This window comes from Balaenoptera physalus (assembly GCF_965194825.1).
Source record: "Balaenoptera physalus genome assembly, chromosome: 11".
NCBI classification, from domain to species: domain Eukaryota; kingdom Metazoa; phylum Chordata; class Mammalia; order Artiodactyla; family Balaenopteridae; genus Balaenoptera; species Balaenoptera physalus.
This window is the reverse complement of record NC_138896.1, coordinates 90091995-90111855: the sequence shown is the minus strand read 5'-3', so window position 1 is coordinate 90111855 and position 19861 is coordinate 90091995. Positions and strand designations below refer to the sequence as shown.

The window sequence follows — 19861 nt, the reverse complement described above, 5'->3', positions numbered from 1 at the left end:
TGCAGACCAGGGCTGAACACGCTTGGATCCTATGGATCCAGCGACTGAAGACACATCCTTTTACATCTTACTCTGTATGGGTTTACCTATAGTCTGAGAAAGTTCCCTTTCTTTTCCTGAGGGTATATAACAGGGTAAAGTTGTTGACTTACCTTGTGGTTAGATTTAAACTTGTGATTGGGCATGTGTAGAACACATGAAAATAGGGAACACTGGGGTCCCTCCCTCCATTCATGTATTTGAAAGAGCTTTGGATGTCTGACCTGAATTTGAATCCCAGCTTCCTACCCCCCTCCTTAATTGTCCAATCTCCTACAATACTAACACTTTTCTAGCCTTCTTCTGCTACTTGAAAATGCAAATTAACAAAGAGTCAATCTTTCAGAATATTGTGAGGATTAAAGATAACATATATGTGGAACCAGATAGTGGTGGTAGTTGCACAACATTGTGAATGTACTAAATGCCACTGAATTGTAGGTTTTAAAATGGTTGATTTTTATGTCAATTCCACCTCAACAGAAATTTTAATTTTTAAAAAAGATAATGTATGTGAAAAGTTCTAAAGCATAGTGGGTGCTTAGCAGAAGTTCATGGCCCTTTCTCTGCTATTAGAAAAGGGTCAAGGGCCATTTCTGATAGTTTTCACTGGGGCCTGATCGTCACAGAGCCTGATTCCCAGGCCGGCCAGGGCACAGCGCCAGCAGCTGATATGCTCATTGCAGAGCAAGTGAATAGCGCCCCCTGTTGCTGTGTGGCAATCTGGCCCACTGTTCACGAATTTGGATGGTTTGCATCAGAATTCCCTGAGTCAGGGACGGAGCAGTAGTTGGGAATCTGTCTGCCAATGCAGGTTCTATCCCTGGCCCGGGAGGATCCCACATGCCGCGGAGCAGCTGGGCCCGTGCGCCACAACTACTGAGCCTGCGCTCTAGAGCCCGCGAGCCACAACTACGCAGCCCGCGCACCACAACTACTGAAGCCCGCATGCTCTAGGGCCTGCGTGCCACAACTGCTGAGCCCGCGTGCTGCAACTACTGACGCCCGAGCTCCTAGAGCCCGTGACCCGCAACAGGAGAGCCCACTACAGTGAGAAGCCCGCGCACCACAACGAAGTGTAGCCTCCGCTCGCAGCAACTGGAGAAAGCCCAAGCGCAGCAATGAAGACCCAATGCAGACAAATAATAATAATAATAAATAAATAAATAAATAAATAGAATAAAATAAAATAAAATAAAATAGAATTCCCTGAGTCAACTCATGAAAATGACAAATATACAGGTTCCACTCCCGGAAAATCTAATTCAATAATTCTGGGGTGGGGCTCCTGATTTTCATTTTCGAACTCCCTCCCTGGGTGAATATTATACGTGTGAGAATCAACAGTTTAGACTCTTTCATCACCCTGTGATCTCTGAACCATAGTTCAGTGAGCACAGTCGAACCTGTCAGCTAGTACTTTAACTAGGATACTAATAAAAATGCCTTATAGTTGCACTTTATACTCACTCAGTCCTCACAGGCCTTCTCTCCAGTTGGCTGGGCAGGACTTACTGATCCCATTTTGCAGCTGTGGAAACTGAGGTGAAGCGGTTCATCCACAGTCACACAGCTCTCCAGGGATGGACCCAGGGCTGGATCCCTGACCTCTTGACAGTCATCCACTGAGACTTTCCTTCCTCTGAAGATAATATTATTCTCATTATCTTCCAATGCACGTTTTCTTCTTTGTTTCTGCTTGTTGGGAATTTTTCCCCACATTCCTTCTATCTCTCCTCCTTTCTTTTTTCTTTCTCTCTTTAAAGTGTTGGCTTCCTCCTCAAATATCACCGTTTTTCCTCTTCATTTATAATACTTTTTTTCTGTAACAGAGCATTCAGAGGGGTTGGTTATATGAGTGACCATACAACTTTACAATGAATGCATATGCAATCACTAAAAAGAGAGGGAGGGGAAAGGGCTGCTTAATACATTGAACAAGAGAAAAGCAGGTCACGGAGGAGCGTGTGTGTGTGTGTGTGTGTGTGTGTGTGTGTGTGTGTGTGAACAAAGTTATGGAAGTACATTTATATATCCATGGAAAAGATACAAAACAAACTTATCTGTGATGTGCCTTCTGGGTAGGGTGAACAACCATCCCAGTGTGCTGGTTCCTGGAAAATAAGACTTTCGTTTCAAAACTGGGAAAGTCTCAGGCAAAGAGGGATGAATTGGTCACCTTACCTCTGGGCCATGATGGGATTGGAGGTGGGGTGGGAGAGGGGAAGATGGGCACAGAACTGTGGCCCTTCTACTGTTTTCATTAAACAGTGTCTACAGACTTCAGGGAGTTCCATTAGTTGCTGTGCGCATAGCTTTGATCCAGCTGCCTGGGTCCAGCTTAGATGCTGGGTGATCTTACCCAAGGCAACTCCCAACTCAGGGCATCAGTTGCCCCACTTGCTAAAATGGGATTAGTAATGACAACCATTTCCATAGAATTCAGAAAACTGAATAAATTAATATGCTTAGAATATTATTTGATGCATAGGAAGTACTCAAAAAGTGCTAGGTATACCACATATCTTTGCTATTTGAATATTTTATAAATGCCATTTATTAACTGCATCATTTAAATCACAAAGTTGTTGTGTTTTTTTTAGCTTCAGGAAAATAAGACTTGAAAAAAAGGAAAAACCCTCTGATTATCCTGGCACCATTTTATGGTCTATGCTGCAACTATAGCTATGTGTGTGACTCTCTGTGTATCATCTTCTAAATATTTTCCACAGCTGTTCTTTTTTACTCTGTTATTAAATAAATCTGTTTGACTTCAATCTATTTCAGTTCTCAAAATATAAAGCAGAGCCTCTCTTTTGTCAAACGCAGGAATGGGTCCAGTCCTACTTATTTGCTTATTTAAAGAGTGTTTGTTTCCTTCTTTAACCAACAGAATGGGATGGCCAAAACAAGCAAATTTCATTTTATTTAACTGCCAGCTGTGGCACTTCTTTTGTCTTAAAAACTGTTTCTCACCCAGAGGTGCTTTGAGCAAGACTCAGCAGTGGAAGACAATTCACTCATTCATGCCTCAGTGTCCCGTTTATCTTTCCATTGTCCGGAAAAGACCTGTTTGCTTAACCAGCCGTCCTTGGGTTAAGCCTGTTAGTAAAAAAATGCCTGCTTGGAGATCACAAATACGTAACAATTGTGTGTCTGGGGTTTCCTTAAAGATTCCTGCCTCCAAATCTCTCAAGATTTTTGGTGGGACGGAGGGATTTAAACTTAGGAAAGTACAACTACTTATTCAAGCTGACAAACATTTTTTCCTCATGACAGGACTGCAAACAGAACTTGATTTCAGGAGTTTGCTGCTCCTTCCAACGTTGCCTTGAAGGCAGAACCTGTTACATACTTGTACTCTTAAAAAAGCAAGTTCTTTTTTTTAGCCAATACAAATGCTACCTGCGCAAATTGCCCATCTTCTTTCTTATCTTTTCATTACTTGTTTTAATGACCATTAAGCGGAAGGCAACAGAGCTGAATGGCTGAGAATTCAGGCTTTGGAGACAGGCTGCCTGAACTCATATCCTGGCCTGGCAACATCAGGCAAGTTCTTTCACCTGCCTCATTTGTAAAGATAGTAATACTTTAATCATACAGGGTCTTTGGAGGAACAAATGACATAATAAACACAAGCGACTTAAAACTGGGTTTGGCACTTAGTGAATAAACAAGTGCTAATTTCTGCTGTACACATGGACGTATTTATACCAGATGAAGTAGGGATTTTGAAACTATCTGAAGCGGAGGTAGGCTACTGGGTAGCCAACAGGTGTTTATGTCTGCTCTGCTCCTTCTCTGGTAACAACTTCATTCTTTGTGAGAACTGCTTCTGGTGGGCCTGCCCACTCCAGCATCCTGGGCCCGGCAGAGTTCACTGGCCCACACTTGGCCAATCAAGTCCTTCCTCTGGATTTAACAAATAATCACTATGATCATGATGATGATGATGACAGCAATGATTAAAATAGCAAAACTTATAAAAAGCACTTACTGTGTGTCAGGCTCAGCTCTAAGCGCTTTATATATATTAACCATCATGACAACCCAAGGAGGTAGATACTACTGAGATAGGCTGGGACCTGGGACCCTTTACCGGAGTGCTTGCACCTGGACAAATGTCTCCTCCAGCAACAGAATATAAAGAAACTATACGGAACTAAAAATAACTGCACGCATGCAACAGTCGGGGCAATTATGAACAATAAGATACAAAAAGGCCACAAACCAACTTCCACTTCTGAGGTGCTGGGAGCAAAAGCAGGGTACCATGCACATCCCTGCACACAGCACCACCAAGGGGGTGGGCAGACCACCTAAGCCACGCCTCCTATCCAACCCATGGACCCGCCCCTATTGTTACCCCTTTTAAGGACCCAATCAGCTCCTCTCGGGGAGGGAGCAAGGGCACCTGTTGCTTGTTTTCGCTCCCTCATGCTGCAGCAGGAGCCCCAGTAAAGCCTTGCCTGGAATTCTTATCTGGACTCTTATCAATTTCTATTGATTAAAGAGCCCAAGGGTCTAGGTCGGTAACACTATGATTATTCCTATTTTACAGATGAGGAAACGGAAGTTCAAAGAGCTTAAGTAGCTTGTTCAAGATCACACAGCTGATAGAAGTAGGGGTGCTAGGAGGTCTTTTTTTTACCGCTACCCAATACTATCTGGCCAGTTGAAGAGATTCTCTTTCACCTGGGGTCCCCCAGTTGGTGATGGAAGCCTGGATCTCTGTCAGGCTGTGTGCTACCCTCTTTTTCTGCCACATAGTGGAAGACAACCTGTAATAGGAGAGAATCAGGCCAATATTCCAAGGAGAGCAAAGATGAAAGCGGGAGGGAGGGAAGAAAGGAGAGAGACAGACAGACAGAGAGAACGAGGATGCACCCTGACAGCACTGTCCGAGTCCTCTACCTTTGGGCTTCCCAGTTTTGTCAGGTAATGAATTCACTCCCCCACAAGTTCCCTTTTTAAAACCAATTTGATTTGCCTCAGTCCCTTGCAAAAAAAAGAATCCTGACGAATTCAGGTAATAAACATGGGTTTGGTTTATGTTTTCTACTGTGGTAAAATACACATAACATAAAATTTTCCATTAGCGACATTTAGTACACTCGCAGTGTTGGGCAACCATCACACTATTTAATCCCAGAACATTTTCACCACCCCAAAAGGAAACCCTGTATCCATTAAACAGCAAACCCCCATTCCTCCCTCACCCCAGCCGCCGGCAACCACTAATCTACTTTATGTCTCTATGGATTTGCCTACTCTGGGTACTTCATATAAATAGAATCATATACTAAAAACACTTTATGAAATCATTGGCTTCATGCAAAGAAAGGCTTTGGGGGTACTCACAGCACACACATACACGCACGACGCAGAGTTTAATGTTTGAGCATCTTCCTTCTACAAAGCTCTCACCCAAGCTTTGCAGGTGATATAAAAGAGGAATAATATTCACTTTCAGACTTCGAAAAGCACGTGATATAATACAGGCTGTAATTAAATTGCCACATTTAGGTCACAATTTGTTGTATATATAGACCATTTCGTGTGGTACAACCTAATACATAAGCAGTTACAAAAGTTCACTTGTGATTTTACGTCTTAGGTGGTGTGTTATTTTCATAGAATTTTATTGCTTAATACATATATTTAATTAACATTTATTAATTAGTTAATAATCAAATGCCCTCAAAATGTGCCAAGTATGGTGTAAGATGCTAAGAATACAGGTCCTGATAAGCTTACTGAGCCTAGGACAAATCTGGAGCAGTACCCCAGCCCCAAGAATATTCATTTAGTGAGAAGAAGGGAAATACGCTAAAATGTTGATATCTCTTTCTAGGTTATTGGATTATGGGTCACTTTTATTATTCTCTTTTTTTTTCACTCTCATATTTTCTAAGTTTTTCTATAATGAACTTGCATTGCTTTGATAGTTAGAAAAACAAACTTATAAATCTATTCTCTTAGGCAAGCTACAGAGAGAGCAAAAATCCAAATGATTTGTGGTGTAGCTAAATGGACATTTTTTATTATTAAGATGCTCTTTCATAAATCAGGGTGAACGTTTTAAGTTTTTGTTTTGTTTTGTTTTGTTCAGCCTAAATCTAACTGCTATCTTTTTTAACAGTTAAAACTCTTTGAAAGTGTCGCCTAGCTATGGCAGTGATATGTCTCAATTTCAAACATTTGTTTTATCGTCCCCATATATTCATATTTTGCCCTCTTCTAATTGTGATTCTTACGAGATTATTGCTTTGAGGAATGTGATTACTCCAATTAAAACCCTTGGAAAAAGTTAGACTGTGCAGATCAAGTTTCATGTTAAAATAAACACCATTAATAAAAAAATTTGCTCTTGGAAATGTGTGCTTTATGTAGTTTTGCAGATTTCTGTTCCTTGAAGGGGAAAGCAATTAAGAAGTTAAAGAAGTACGTTTTGGGTAGTATATTTTAGCATAAATGCATTGAAACATATGTGCTCTCTTCATACATCCAGTTACTATTTATTGAGGGGTTCCTGTGTGCCAGGCACAGTACATTGGTTAACTTGTGCAACCCTCATAATAATGCAACAAACCAGGATTTAGTTCCCGCCATTTCAGATGAGAAACTGAAGTCTTCAGCAAGCTGTTAATTCCCTAAGATCATACAGCTGGTATGAAGAAGTGAGGTTTAAAATCAACTCTTTTGGATTTCCAAGCCCATGCTTTTTCCTCTATATTGTACTTTCTTTCATGGAGTAATGAATAAAAAATATATTTAAAACCAGATCAGGATTTCTTGATTTACACTATTGACATTTTGGACCAGACAATTCTTTGTTGTAGGAGCTGTCCTGTGTATTATAGGATATTTTGCAGCTCCTCTGGCCTCCCTCTCCTAGATGCCGGTATCATCCCCCAGTTATAATAAACAAAAATGTTTCCAGACATTGTTAAAGTCCCCCGGGGTGCAAAATAATCCCTGCCTAAGAATCGTGTTCTAAATCATATTCACATTATTCAGAGGGAAAATGATCACTTTTCAGAAAGATAGAATATAAAGGAATTCCCAGACAAAGTCTGCTTGAACGAGTCCATGATTACATCGACATGAAACAAATAGAAGCAGATATTGGAGATTTGACAATAATTGGTCTGGTGCAGACAGCTCAGTGAGGTAACTGACACTCCAGAGCAGCCACCTGCCAACTTCCCCCTTCATTCACCACCCTGCCTCTGGGATAATAGCACTAAAGAGTAAGGGTTATGTCATATTTATGCAAGGAAAGAAGGCTTTTCATTATGACACAAAGGATAGCATAGTCCTTCAGAAACATTAAATCAGGTGAGATAAAAACCCAGAAAAGAAGTCAGGCAATTAACAACTGTTTTAGAAATGCCAACTCCATGATGGTCATTGTTCTAGACCCCAGGGATTCCTCAGGGGAAAAAAAAATAGACAATAGACTCCTTCATGGAGTTTGCAGTCTAGTAAGGAAGACAGCCATTAGGCAAAACCTGTCACGCATAATTAATTAAATAATCACATAGATGCATGGGCTGCAAAGGATGAATCCTTGTTCTGTTTTTTGATGCCAGGCCAAAAAGTACATCATCACCATTTATGCTAGGTATCAAGCTGTTATCGGAGCTCCAGATCCATTTCTTTACATTCTGCCTTCTGCTTAAGCACAAACTACATTTCCCAGATGCCTCTATCAGGTGCCTTCCTGTTGGATTCTGTTAAAAAGAAGCATGGAGGGAGCCCTGAAGGCAGGAAGAAGTGAAAAGGAAGTAGGCGGTACTTGAGAAGGGACTCCCTTCTCCTATTTGCTTAATGTTTCTGTCAAAGTTGCCCCACCAGTGGCCCTTCAGCCCAGAGCAGCAGCTGGTTCCAGCCTCCAGTTCCTTCTGGCATCCCCAGGACAGCTTCATGCCCTCCAGAGAAGCCAACAGTAGATGGGATGTGTCCTTCCTCAGAGCTCTCCAGGGCTCCTCCTCCAAGCTCCTCAATTCTGATAACCCCAAACTTTTCCCTTTTGTTTCACCAGCTCTAGAGGAAAATTCACTGGATTAGCTCAGTGCATACTTTTTCCCCTCGTCTTTAATCCCTCCAACCTCTATGTACTAATACCCTCTACTAAATCTCCTCTGCTAAAATACCTCGTGTGTTTTCTGTTCTCCTGACGAGTCAAGCTTCATCCACAAAATAGAAGCATAGCTGTTCTTCCTGTGAACCAACGCAAGGAGAAGACAATGGCTTCAAGTCTTCTCTATTTAGCAGGGCAACTTCATAAGACAGAATCATAAGACAGTGGGAAACGGCACTGGGACCGAGCAGTGAATGAGACAAAGTCCCTGCCCCCATGGAGCTTGTGATCTAGCACAAAGAGCTAGACAGCAAATAAGTTACAAATGAGTCACATGATTTGGCAGGAATATTAGTTTCCTGGGGCTGCTGTAAAAAAGTTCCACAAGCCAGGTGGTTTACAGCAATAGAAATCTGTTCTCTCACAGTTCTGGAAGGCAGAATTCCAAAATCAAGGCTCTGGGAGGGCCATGCTCCCTGCGAAGGCTCTAGGAGAGGCTACTTCCTTGTCTCTTCCAGCTTCTGGTGGTGCCAGGCATCCCTTGGCTCGTGGTCGTATAACTCCTATCTCTACTTCCATCTCCACATCACATTTTCTCCTCTGTCTTTTATAAGGACACTTGTCATTGGATTTACGGCCCACCTGGATAAGCCAGGATTATCTCATCTCAAGATCCTTACCTTAATTACATCTGCAAAAACTCTTTTTCCAAAGTCAGTCACATTCATAAGTTCCAGAGCCACCATTCAACCCACTACATGGGTAAAGGAAGTAGAGAGGGATGGGGCCAGAGTAAGGGGGGAAGTTCTAGATGAGATCAGGACAAGATCTCAGTGAGCCCAAGGCGCAGCTGAGGGAAGAACTTTCCAAACAAAGGAAAGAATGGGTGGGAAGTGTGGGGTCTTCCACCTCTCCCTTCCTTTCTTTCCCAGTGAACCCTAAACATATAATTTGTTTCTGCTTCATGGCCTTTTAATGTTCCGCATGTTTGGAACTCTTTCCCCAAGATCTGCCCCCATGTAGCAGAAACCTATTGTACCATGCCCCGCTTCCCATCCCCTCGGCCCCCCTGTGCCTCCAGCCTCAGCTGCAGTAGACACTTCTGTGAGCTCAGATTCACCTTGTGTTCACAGCGTCGTGCCCCAAGCTCCCAGTCTCTCCTTCCTCTTCAGAGGTGCTTCAGCGCACCTCTGACTATAGGAGCTTCTTAGCCAGCGTCCAAGCAGAGATCAGAAGTGTGAGGAGTTAATGCCCCCAGAGTCTGGAGCCGGCTGATAAATGCTCCATATCCTCTAAGTGGACATTCTGGCAGGTATTTTATATTCGTCTATCTCCTCCCACAAGAATGTAAGCACCGGGAGGGCAGGGACTTTCCGACTCCACATATCCATTTACCATCTATTGAGCGATTTCTGTGTGCATTGGTGATTTCAATGAGTCTTCATAACTCAGGGATTAAAATCCCCATTTTATGAGAAATCATCTCAATACTATTTAACCTTTGCTATCCTGAAATATACAAAAAGTGCTATCTACTATACTTTATTCTGGAAAATAAATTAGAATTTCAATGTAAGTTACAGTAATTACACCTCCTCCTAATCTTTATCAAAATAACATAGAGAAAAGTGGAATAAGACTAATGTTATTTCTGTCAAATTAATTTATTTTTAAAATAAAATCCAAAGATTAATTTAAAAAATCCCCTATAAAGCTGAAGAATTGGAGTCTTAGGCAGTTTGTTAATTCCCTGATTGTACTCCAAGATCTTCTCCAAACAGTGAAATTTTTTTTTCTGGCTGCGCCGTGCGGCATGTGGGATCTTACTTCCCCCACCAGGGATCGAACCTGTGTCCCCTGCACTGGAAGCACGAAGTCTTAACCCCTGGACCTCCAGGGATGTCCTAAAAAGTGAAATTTAAAATCAAGTTTTCCAGATTTCCAAATCAATACCTTTTTCACGATATTACGCTTGCTTTCCCTGAGTAATGAAACAGAACTTTGGACAACAATGGCCATCAGGTAAAACCTGATTAGTTCAGTGGGGGCTGAATTCCTTTTATTAAACTGTGTTTTTCCTAGATTAAATAGGGATGGGAACTAATGTTTATTAAGCATCTACCTCAGCGTTATTTGATTTCCTCACTAATCACATAATGGAAGATGTACTCTATAAACCCTTAGAGTAATCTGGAAGCCCTCGATTTGACATAGAAGCACTTCCTTCTGCTAGAAAGCTGGGATTGCTGGTAAAAAAAAAAAAAATTAACCTCATCAAAGGTCACAGCTCAGTTGCCTTCAGTCAAATCAGGCCCAGTTACGATAATGGCAGTAACATCGGCAGACCAATTACAGGAGGTACCACGTGGCCAGATGAGGAGAATGCTGCCAGTCATTAGGCGACTCAAAAAAAGTCCGCTAATACAAATTACATTTACTCTGGTTTTTATTTTTAATAATACTGTTAATCCCCGTTCTGATCTCCTCATCCAAAGTAATATTTACAAGCACCTGGCATTCTGTCCGTGATATTTACCTACTGTAATCTATCCCCACAGCAACCTCGAAGGTGTGTACCATAAATCCTCATTTAACAGCAGGATCACATAAAGTCTTAACTATTTGGGGGATAGGCAAGTTTATAGGCTACTCTGAAAATCTGATGAAAGCTTAGGGACACTTTGGGAACAAAAATGTATATAATCAGATGACACGCACTCACACACACACACACACACACACAACATGTATACTTTCAAGGGTGTACACGGAACCCCATAGGTCCAAATATAAAGTTACACAAGAACCTGAAGTTAAGAAATTCTCTGTAGGAGACTCAGGCTCAGAGAGCCCCCGGCATCAGTAACTTGCATGAAGTCACCGAAACATGAAAGTGCTAGGCATGTGGAGATACACATCTGTTTAAACCCAGAGACTGCTTCAAAGCCAACACCATGTAATTTCCCAAGAAGTGTTACTCAATTCAAACCCAAGCACACTTAGATTAAATTAGAAAGCATAAGGAAGAGCATCACGGGCTTCCCTGGTGGCGCAGTGGTTGAGAGTCTGCCTGCCAATGCGGGGGACACGGGTTCGAGCCCTGGTCTGGGAAGATCCCACATGCCACGGAGCAGCTGGGCCCGTGAGCCACAATTACTGAGCCTGCGCGTCTGGAGCCTGTGCTCCGCAACAGGAGAGGCCGCGATGGTGAGAGGCCCGCGCGCTGCGATGAAGAGTGGCCCCCGCTCGCCGCAGCTAGAGAAAGCCCTCTCACAGAGACGAAGACCCAACACAGCCATAAATAAATAAATAAAACCCAAAAAAAGTTTAAAAAAAAAAAAAAGGAAGAGCATCACAAATATTAGTAACTTCATTAACCTCAGGCAAAGGGCACTTGCCTTCTAACTCAGGGACGATCTGAAAGTGGGAGCCCATTTGGCCGGGCGCATCCCACAGCACGACAGTCCACTTGGCCATCGGGCACGCCCTGGTTGTGCCTCACCACTGCTGGTCTGCGGACCCTACTCAGGAGCAGCCAGCTGCCTCTGCTGTTGATCAACTCAATTCCCGTGGCCCGAACAGCCACAAAGTGCTGGGCTGCTGGGGACTGTGTCTGAAGGACATGCAAAATAGGACATGCTAAAGATAACAGTTACCAATGGGCTTCTGATTAAGCTGAGCAAAGGCAAATCTTTTATGTTAGACTTGTCAGTTTTTAGTCATCTCCACATGAAACGAAGAGGGAGCGCTCTGATGGGCACTTGACTGAGAAAATTAAACTAATTTAGCCCTAATCTGGGAAACTGCAGACAGCCTGGGGCTCTGGGCTCTTTAATTGGCGGATGTAGCCCCATGAAGATGCTGAAATGATAATGATCTTTCCTTAAATGAGAAATTTAAAAAAACAAAAAACAAAAAAACACCGAGATTGGCATTGCTTCACTTTTATAGGGAAACCACTCACTCAGTTCTTTTGGTACCTTGACATTTTATTTATATTACCTTACTATTCAAACATAACTCTAATTTGGATCCCAGGTTTTACTTGAATTTGAATAACAAGAATTTTGAGCCCTGAATTATAGTTTTGAGTCGTCCAAAGTTGCATTTTAGAAAATTACCAGCAGATGGCAGTATCTGACAAAGTTTTGATATTTTGTCCCCCCCACCCCACCAAACCTCCAAGTACAAAAATTTGCTTCAAATAGATGCAGAAATGTAGGCAATGCCTTACAAATGCACACTGCAGCTGAAACTAGTTTTTCAACCCTTTGGAAAAGTAAAAAAAATAATTATTTGCATCTTTTTCTCTAAATATCCCAAATAATGGGTTCACTCCCATTAACTGTGAGATTAACTTATGGTAATATAAATGAATTTGCATGAATAAGAATGATTTTTTTAAAAAAATACTGCTTTAATGGAGATGTTCCATCTTTTTTTGCCTCATGAATTTCTAATAACAATATCATTAGATTTTGCTATTATTCCAATTCAATTTATTATAAATGTGTGCCAAGCACTAAATTACAATCAAGCTGCTAGACATCAACCTTTCCTGTAAGCACCAAGAAATAATAAACAAAATAATAATAATCAAACGTTAGGAGAAAGGAATTTGGAATTTAGAGTCTGCCAGTTGTGGTTAGAACCCCAGTTTTACTTAACCTGAAAATAGCATTTTACTATTACTACTTTTTTTTCACAGTATTCTCCCTTTCTGTCTGTCTGTTTGAAACTGTATCTCAGGACCTGTGCTTTACAATAAAAATGACACTATTTTATTCAACAACTACACCAGAAATTGAGGATACAGTGGTAAATAAGCCAAGTCCTTCCTATACGAAGCTTGCATTCTGGTGAGCAGAGACAAAGAGTAAAGATGTATACAGGGACTTCCCTGGTGGTCCAGTGGTAAAGAATCCGCCTTGCAATGCAGGGGAGGTGGGTTCGACCCCTGGTCGGGGAACTAAGATCCCACATGCCGTGGGGCAACTAAGCCCACGCGCCACAAATACTGAGCTCATGCGCCTCAACTAGAGAGCCCACATGCCGCAAACTACAGAGCCCTTGCACCCTGGAGCCCATGTCACAATTAGAAAAGAGAAAACCTGCACGCCACTAGAGAGAAGCCCGCACGCCACAACGAGCGCCTCAATGAAAGATCCCACGTGCTGCAACGAAGATCCCGCATGCCGCGACGAAGACCTGACGCAGCCAAATAAATAAATATTTTTTAAAAAAGATGTATACAAATAATATATGAGTTTTAGAAGTGATAATTGGTACCAAGAAAATTAAGCAGGGTAAGGAAATGCATAGTGGAAATGGAGGTGGTCTGGCAGGACCTTTAAGAGTTGTCAACTTTTAAGGTGAGACCTGAATAATGAAAGTGGTGAAACAATCTGGGGGAAGAACATTCTAGGCTGAGGAACAGCAAATGCAAGGACACTGAGGCAGGAAGGAACTGAGTATAATTAAGCAACTGTAAGGAAGCCCATGTGACTCAGCAAACTGAGTGGGAGAGAGTGACAGGAAATGGAGTTAGAGAGTGAGGCTGAGGTCAGATCATGAAGCGCCTGGAGACCTCAGTCAAGGAATCTGAATCTAATTCTAAGTGTATGGGTTGTCACTGAAGGTTTACAGCAGGGGGGTGATAGGATCTGAGTTACCGTTTTGTAAGATTTCTCCAGGAACTATCATTATTCTTGTTTTATAGTTAAAGAGATTGAGGTGTAGAATGATTAAGCAATTTGCTAAAGATCACCTAGCTAGGAAGGAACGGCTTAACATGGCCAAGAGCTTCACTCATACATGCAACAGCACTTACTAAAAGCCAGCTTTGAGATCCGTATTGATAGTTATGAAGAATACTAAGAGATGCTACCCTTGCCTTTTAGTTTAAGATCTAACTGAAGAAATGAGAGAGATTTAGAAAGAGGGCACAATTTGAATAAAAACTATTACATATCAGTTGATAGAAATAACATAAATAAATAACTGGATTAACCAGGATGCAACCATCAGTTAATCAGATTTGGACTCTACCAAAGAAAACAAAGGCACACCTAGAAATTTAGGAGTGTACTCTGGTGGACTCACCCCAAGATGATCCCCAAAAATGCATGCTTTGTATAACTCCCTCTCCTTGAGCAAGTCCAGGACCTGTGACTTGCTTCTAACCAAGAGAGTATGGTAAACGTGATGGGGTGTCACACCTGTGACTACATTTCTTTATAAAAGAGTCTATCTTAGCAAAAAGGGTAGAGCCTCTCCCTTGAGCTGGCCTTGAAGAAGCAAGCTGCCATGATTTCTACAGCTGCAAGGAAATGAACTCAACATTGTGAATAAGCTTGGAAGAGAGTTCTTCCCAAATTGAGCCTCTGATGAGACCTCAGCCCCAGCCAACCCCTCGACTGCACTAAGGCAAAGAACCCAGTTAAGCCATGCCCAGAGTTGTGACACACAGAAATGATGAGATAATAAAGTATGTTATTTTAAGCCATTAAATTTGTGGTAATTTGTTACACAGCGTAGAAAACTAATACATGCACCAATGTTCAGGAAACATCCTAGCGTTCTTGTAGCTTTATCCCAGCCTTGTCTGCATCTCTTGATGCTTGACTATAACCCAACAATCCTCAGATAGGAAGACCCAGATGTCACCCAACAAATATAAAACTCACTGGTATTCGAGGGAGGAGAGCAATACCGTTGGAAAAGATTATTCAAAAACAGATATGGGGCTTCCCTGGTGGCGCAGTGGTTGAGAATCTGCCTGCCAATGCAGGGGACACGGGTTCGAGCTCTGGTCTGGGAAGATCCCACATGCCGCGGAGCGACTAAGCCCGTGAGCCACAATTGCTGAGCCTGCGCGTCTGGAGCCTGTGCTCCGCAACGGGAGAGGCCACGATAGTGAGAGGCCCGCGCACCGCGATGAAGAGTGGCCCCCACTTGCCGCAACTAGAGAAAGCCGTCACACAGAAACGAAGACCCAACACAGCCATAAATAAATAAATAAATAAATAAAATTTAAAAAAAAAACAGATATGGAAACAAATGAACTAAAAGGTTTTCTGCTTAAGCCTGAGCTCACCAGGACTTCAGATAACATGAGCTCTCCATTTTCAAAGCATTATGCAATGGAGATTGTTATTCAAAGTACAGAATAGCGTTTCCCAAATTGTGTTGGGCAGAGAAATGTCCCCAAAGATCTGAGTAAGGAAGGCAAAAATGCTTCATGTTATAGTCTTTGTTGAAGATACCCAATGCATATAAGCATGTTAAAGGCCTGACAAAATATACCTCATAACATGGGTTTAATCAAGAATTTCCCGAATCAAATGTGGAATATCCACCTCCTCTCTCTTCAGTATTTCCTCTTAATATTCAACAGAACTAGTGTTACTTGGAAAATATCTTGGGAAATGTTGGTAATAGGCATGGGTATGGCCTGCCTGACTGCACATAGAAGAATTTTAGGTAACAGGAGCAAGAGAAAGGGTTCAATAATATTTAGTTTGAAACAAACATACCCATGAAGTAGGGGATGACACAAAATGTGCTGAGATTATTCTTTGTACCTTCCTTAAAAGGTCAAATAGTTGAGAATTGGGCTATGCATGCTATGACGATAAGTTGGTTTGTAGCAAGGCAGATTCAGCTCCACAAAGAAGTAATTTTGTGATTACTTATCACTTACATAGAGCTTACCATGTGCCAGATGCTACTCAAAGTATACTGCAAACATTTATTTTCCTATCTTACAGATCAAAAAACAGCAGCAACACACCAGCTGAGGTATGTGTGTCAATTTCCCATGCTTATGTATCTGGAAGGTGGCAAAAGTGGGATTTGAACCTGTGTAGTGCAGATATAGAATCCAGCCCTGAAGCTCCTTTGTGAAACTGCCTCTGCCATGCTGCTGTCTCCTAAGAAGCCGTTAAGATGATGCTGGATTTGCAGAAAGTGCCAACATCCAGGTACCAAGAAAGAATAAAGTGAAAAACAATTAGAATGAAACACTGTATATTCTATTTTTATTTTTAAAAGATATATATATATATTAAATATATATCTGAGACAGTGACTCTTTTTCTTTTGTTTCCTTACATTTTCCAAATTTGTCTTTAATGAGCATATACTGATTTTAAAAACATTCTAATTTTTGTACCAGAGAAAAAAATTTTAGTGTATGTACAGTGAACACTGCAGTAAACACCCAGTCTAGTCATCATTCAGAACTAATGTCATCCCCATCATCATATTTGCTTCAGATTCTTTGATAACATCTATTATAGCTCCATTATACTGGGTTGGCCAAAAGGTTCGTTCAGTTTTTTCTGTAAGATGGCTCTAGTAGCACTTAGTTGTCTTTAACGTCATTCAAAACAAATTTGTTAGATTGTATGAGACAGCTGTCATACCAGTGTGCATTTTAAAAAAGGCTTACAAAAATTGGTGAATTTTTGTGTAGCCATTTTAATATTGAAGATGGAAGAGAAAAAGCAACATTTCTGGCATATTGTGTTTTATTATTTCAAGAAAGGTAAAAACGCACCTGAAAGGCAAAAAAAGATTTGTGCAGTGTATGGAGAAGGTGCTGTGACTGATTAAACATGTCAAAAGTGGTTTGCAAAGTTTCGTGCTAGAGGTTTCTTGCTGGACGATGCTCCACGGTCGGATAGGCCAGTGGAAGTTGATAGCGATCAAATCGAGACATTAATTGAGAACAGTCAACATTATACCAAGTGGGAGATAGCCGACATACTCAAAATATCCAAATCAAGTGCTGAAAATCATTTGTACCATCTTGGTTATGTGAATCGCTTTGATGTTTGGGTTCCACATAAGTTAAGCAAAAAAACCTTCTTCGTGTTTCCGCAGGCGATTCTCTACTTAAACGTAAAAACGTTCCATTTTTAAAACAAATTGTGACGATGTAACGTGGATACTGTACAATAATGTGGAACGGAAGAGATCGTGGGGCAAGTGAAATGAACCACCACCAACCACACCAAGGCTGGTCTTCAACCAAAGAAGGTGATGTTGTGTATATGGTGAGGTTGGAAGGGAGTCCTCTATTACAAGCTCCTTCCGGAAAACCAAATGATTAATTTCAACAAGTACCACTCCCAAGTAGACCAACTGAAAGCAGCACTCCACAAAAAGCATCCAGAATTAGTCAACAGAAAACGCATAATCTTCCATCAGGGTAACCCAAGACTGCATGTTTCTCTGATGAACAGGCAAAAATTGTTACAGATTGTCTGGGAAGTTCTGATTCATCCACCGTATTCACCAGACATTGCACCTTCAGTTTTCCATTAATTTAGGTCCTTACAAAATTCTGTTAATGGAAAAAAATTTCAGTTCCCTGGAAGACTGTAAAAGACACCTGGAACAGTTCTTTCCTCAAAAAGATAAAAAGTTCTGGGAAGATGGAATTATGAAGTTGCCTGAAAAATGGCAGAAGGTAGTAGAACAAAAGGGTGAATACGTTGTTCAATAAAGTTCTTGGTGAAAATGAAAAATGTATCTTTTATTTTTACTTAAAAGCCAAAGGCACTTTTTGGCTGACCCAATACAAATATTACATTAATTACAGAATAAAAGAAAATATAGGAAATCAAGAACAAAAATTAAAAGGAAAAAATCTATTTTAATCAAACTTCTCATAGGTAACCATTGTTTTTATTTTGGCACGTTAGTTTCCCAATCTTTTTCTATGCATATATCCACGTATTAAAAAAGCAAAAGGTAAATACTGTTATGTCAATTATTTTAAAAATCTTACTATGTTTTGAAATCTTTCCTCTTTGATACTAAAGGAAAAATACAAGTTTCTGAAGTAAATAATAGAAATAACAAGTTGCTTTTAACTCTCAGACCTGCACTGTCCACGGTAGTCACTAGCCATGTGTGGCTCTTGAGCACCTGAAATGTGGACAGGGTGAATTGAGTTGTGCTGTGTCAAATACACTCTGTACTTCAAAGACTCAGTACAAAAAAAAAATGTAAAATATCTCATTAATAGTTTTTCATGTCGATTACATGATGAAATGATAATATTTTTTATATATTGGGTTAAATAGTACACTATTAAAATTATTAAAATTAGTTTCACCCTATTTCTCTGGGTTAAGTAACATATTATCATATATTAATATATTACTAATATTATTTTCACCCTCTTCCTTCTTACTTTGTTTAGAGTAGCTGCTAGAACACTTGCAATGCCGTATGTGGCCCACATTCTATTTCTGTTGGATGGCCCACTGCTTTCTACACCCATGTGCTCTCTCATGCACATGCGTGACACCCTCAGTTCTGGGTCTTCCTCTCAGTTCCTGTTCAGCAGTAAAAAAAATAATGCAGAAAGAATAACCCCATTTCCTGATTTGGAATCTGCCTATGCTACTTCGGCAGATCTTGACCTTGAGGTGTAGCAGATGTGTGAGAAAACTCTAAACCTGGAACCTTCCAAAAGGTCTAGCAAACTTACAGAAAGCGTTCTGGCATCCTGGCTCCTAACCATGGACCACACGGCACCACAATGAACCCTTCCAGCTCAGCATCTAAGCCCAACCAAATAATACTTGGGTGAGACGTGGAATATCAGCTTACATTTGGGTAGCATTTGGGGTCTTACTGCCTCTTTCTGGCTAATCCCCCAGCCCAGGAAGACAAGTGAAGGCTGTGCCAATGTGCAGGGAAGCCTGGAGCTCATTAACCCACCCTAGCGCATTATCAGAATTTATACTTTCCTGCAATTCACACCATTTCCTCTCCACACCCAACAAACCTCCTACAGTGCCAATGGCAGGTGACAGCCAACCTCACCTCCTTCCTGCAATGTGTCCTCATTTCCCAGGAGCCAGAGGCAAAGAGCCTTGATGTTTGCTGGGAAACTAGCTCCAGGCAGCAGACAGAGGGCCCCAGAGTGCTAAATCTTGATTAACATCCCTGCTGCAGCCAAGTCACTCACTGTCTCCCTCAGACATAATACAAATAAGCACTTCATGCACTGAGAGCCCTCACAAAGGCGCACCAGTGGTTTCCAGGCGGCAGTTGGAGCGGATTTCTGTTACCTCTGAATGAATTAGGAAAGAAAAAAAAAAAAGAACGTGATGAATTTTCTCTAAGTCAAAATTCAATCCTTTGAAAGCCTTGTCCTTTATCCCTTTATTTATAATACTAAGATGTCCTTACTTTTATGAAATAATGATCATAATAAATAGCATGGATTTGTATGTTTAATGTCTTGACAGCCTCATGTTAGCCCCCCAAATATGGGAAGTGTCATAACTGGTCCAAAGACAAGTGTCTGGGACTCACTGGTCCAGGCTGACATTGAGGGGCAGCTTCCATCCCTAATATGCATAAAATCTGTTTTCTATAATAAAGACAAGTCCTTAGATTTCCATAACAACATTATCAAATTATTGCAAATAGAGATTGCCCTTTCCCTCCGCCCATCTTACGCCCACAGGATGGCTAGAACAGTGCTAGGTACATAAAGGTCCTCAGTAAATGCATATGAACTTGTGTAATGCAGTAAGAATAATTGCTGATGCTTTAAAACTCTATTTGATGCCCTGATTTTCCTCTGATTCTATATAATATTTTTTTTTTTATCTGTGTTCAGCTCTATTGGTTTTTTTTTTTTTTAATTTATTTTTATTTATTTATTTATGGCTGTGTTGGGTCTTCGTTTCTGTGCGAGGGCTTTCTCTA

At 41.1% G+C, this 19861-nt stretch overlaps 1 long non-coding RNA gene across 1 annotated transcript in view; it reads left to right on the top strand.

Annotated features, from left to right (window-relative positions):
* The window catches only part of LOC309637585, a 418822-nt gene extending 399572 nt beyond the window's left edge, over positions 1-19250 (top strand). Inside the window, exon 2 of the long non-coding RNA XR_014250681.1 lies at positions 15048-19250. This is a non-coding gene — a long non-coding RNA (uncharacterized lncRNA). The remainder of the gene's footprint in view (positions 1-15047) is intronic.
* Positions 19251-19861: the final 611 nt, after the last annotated feature.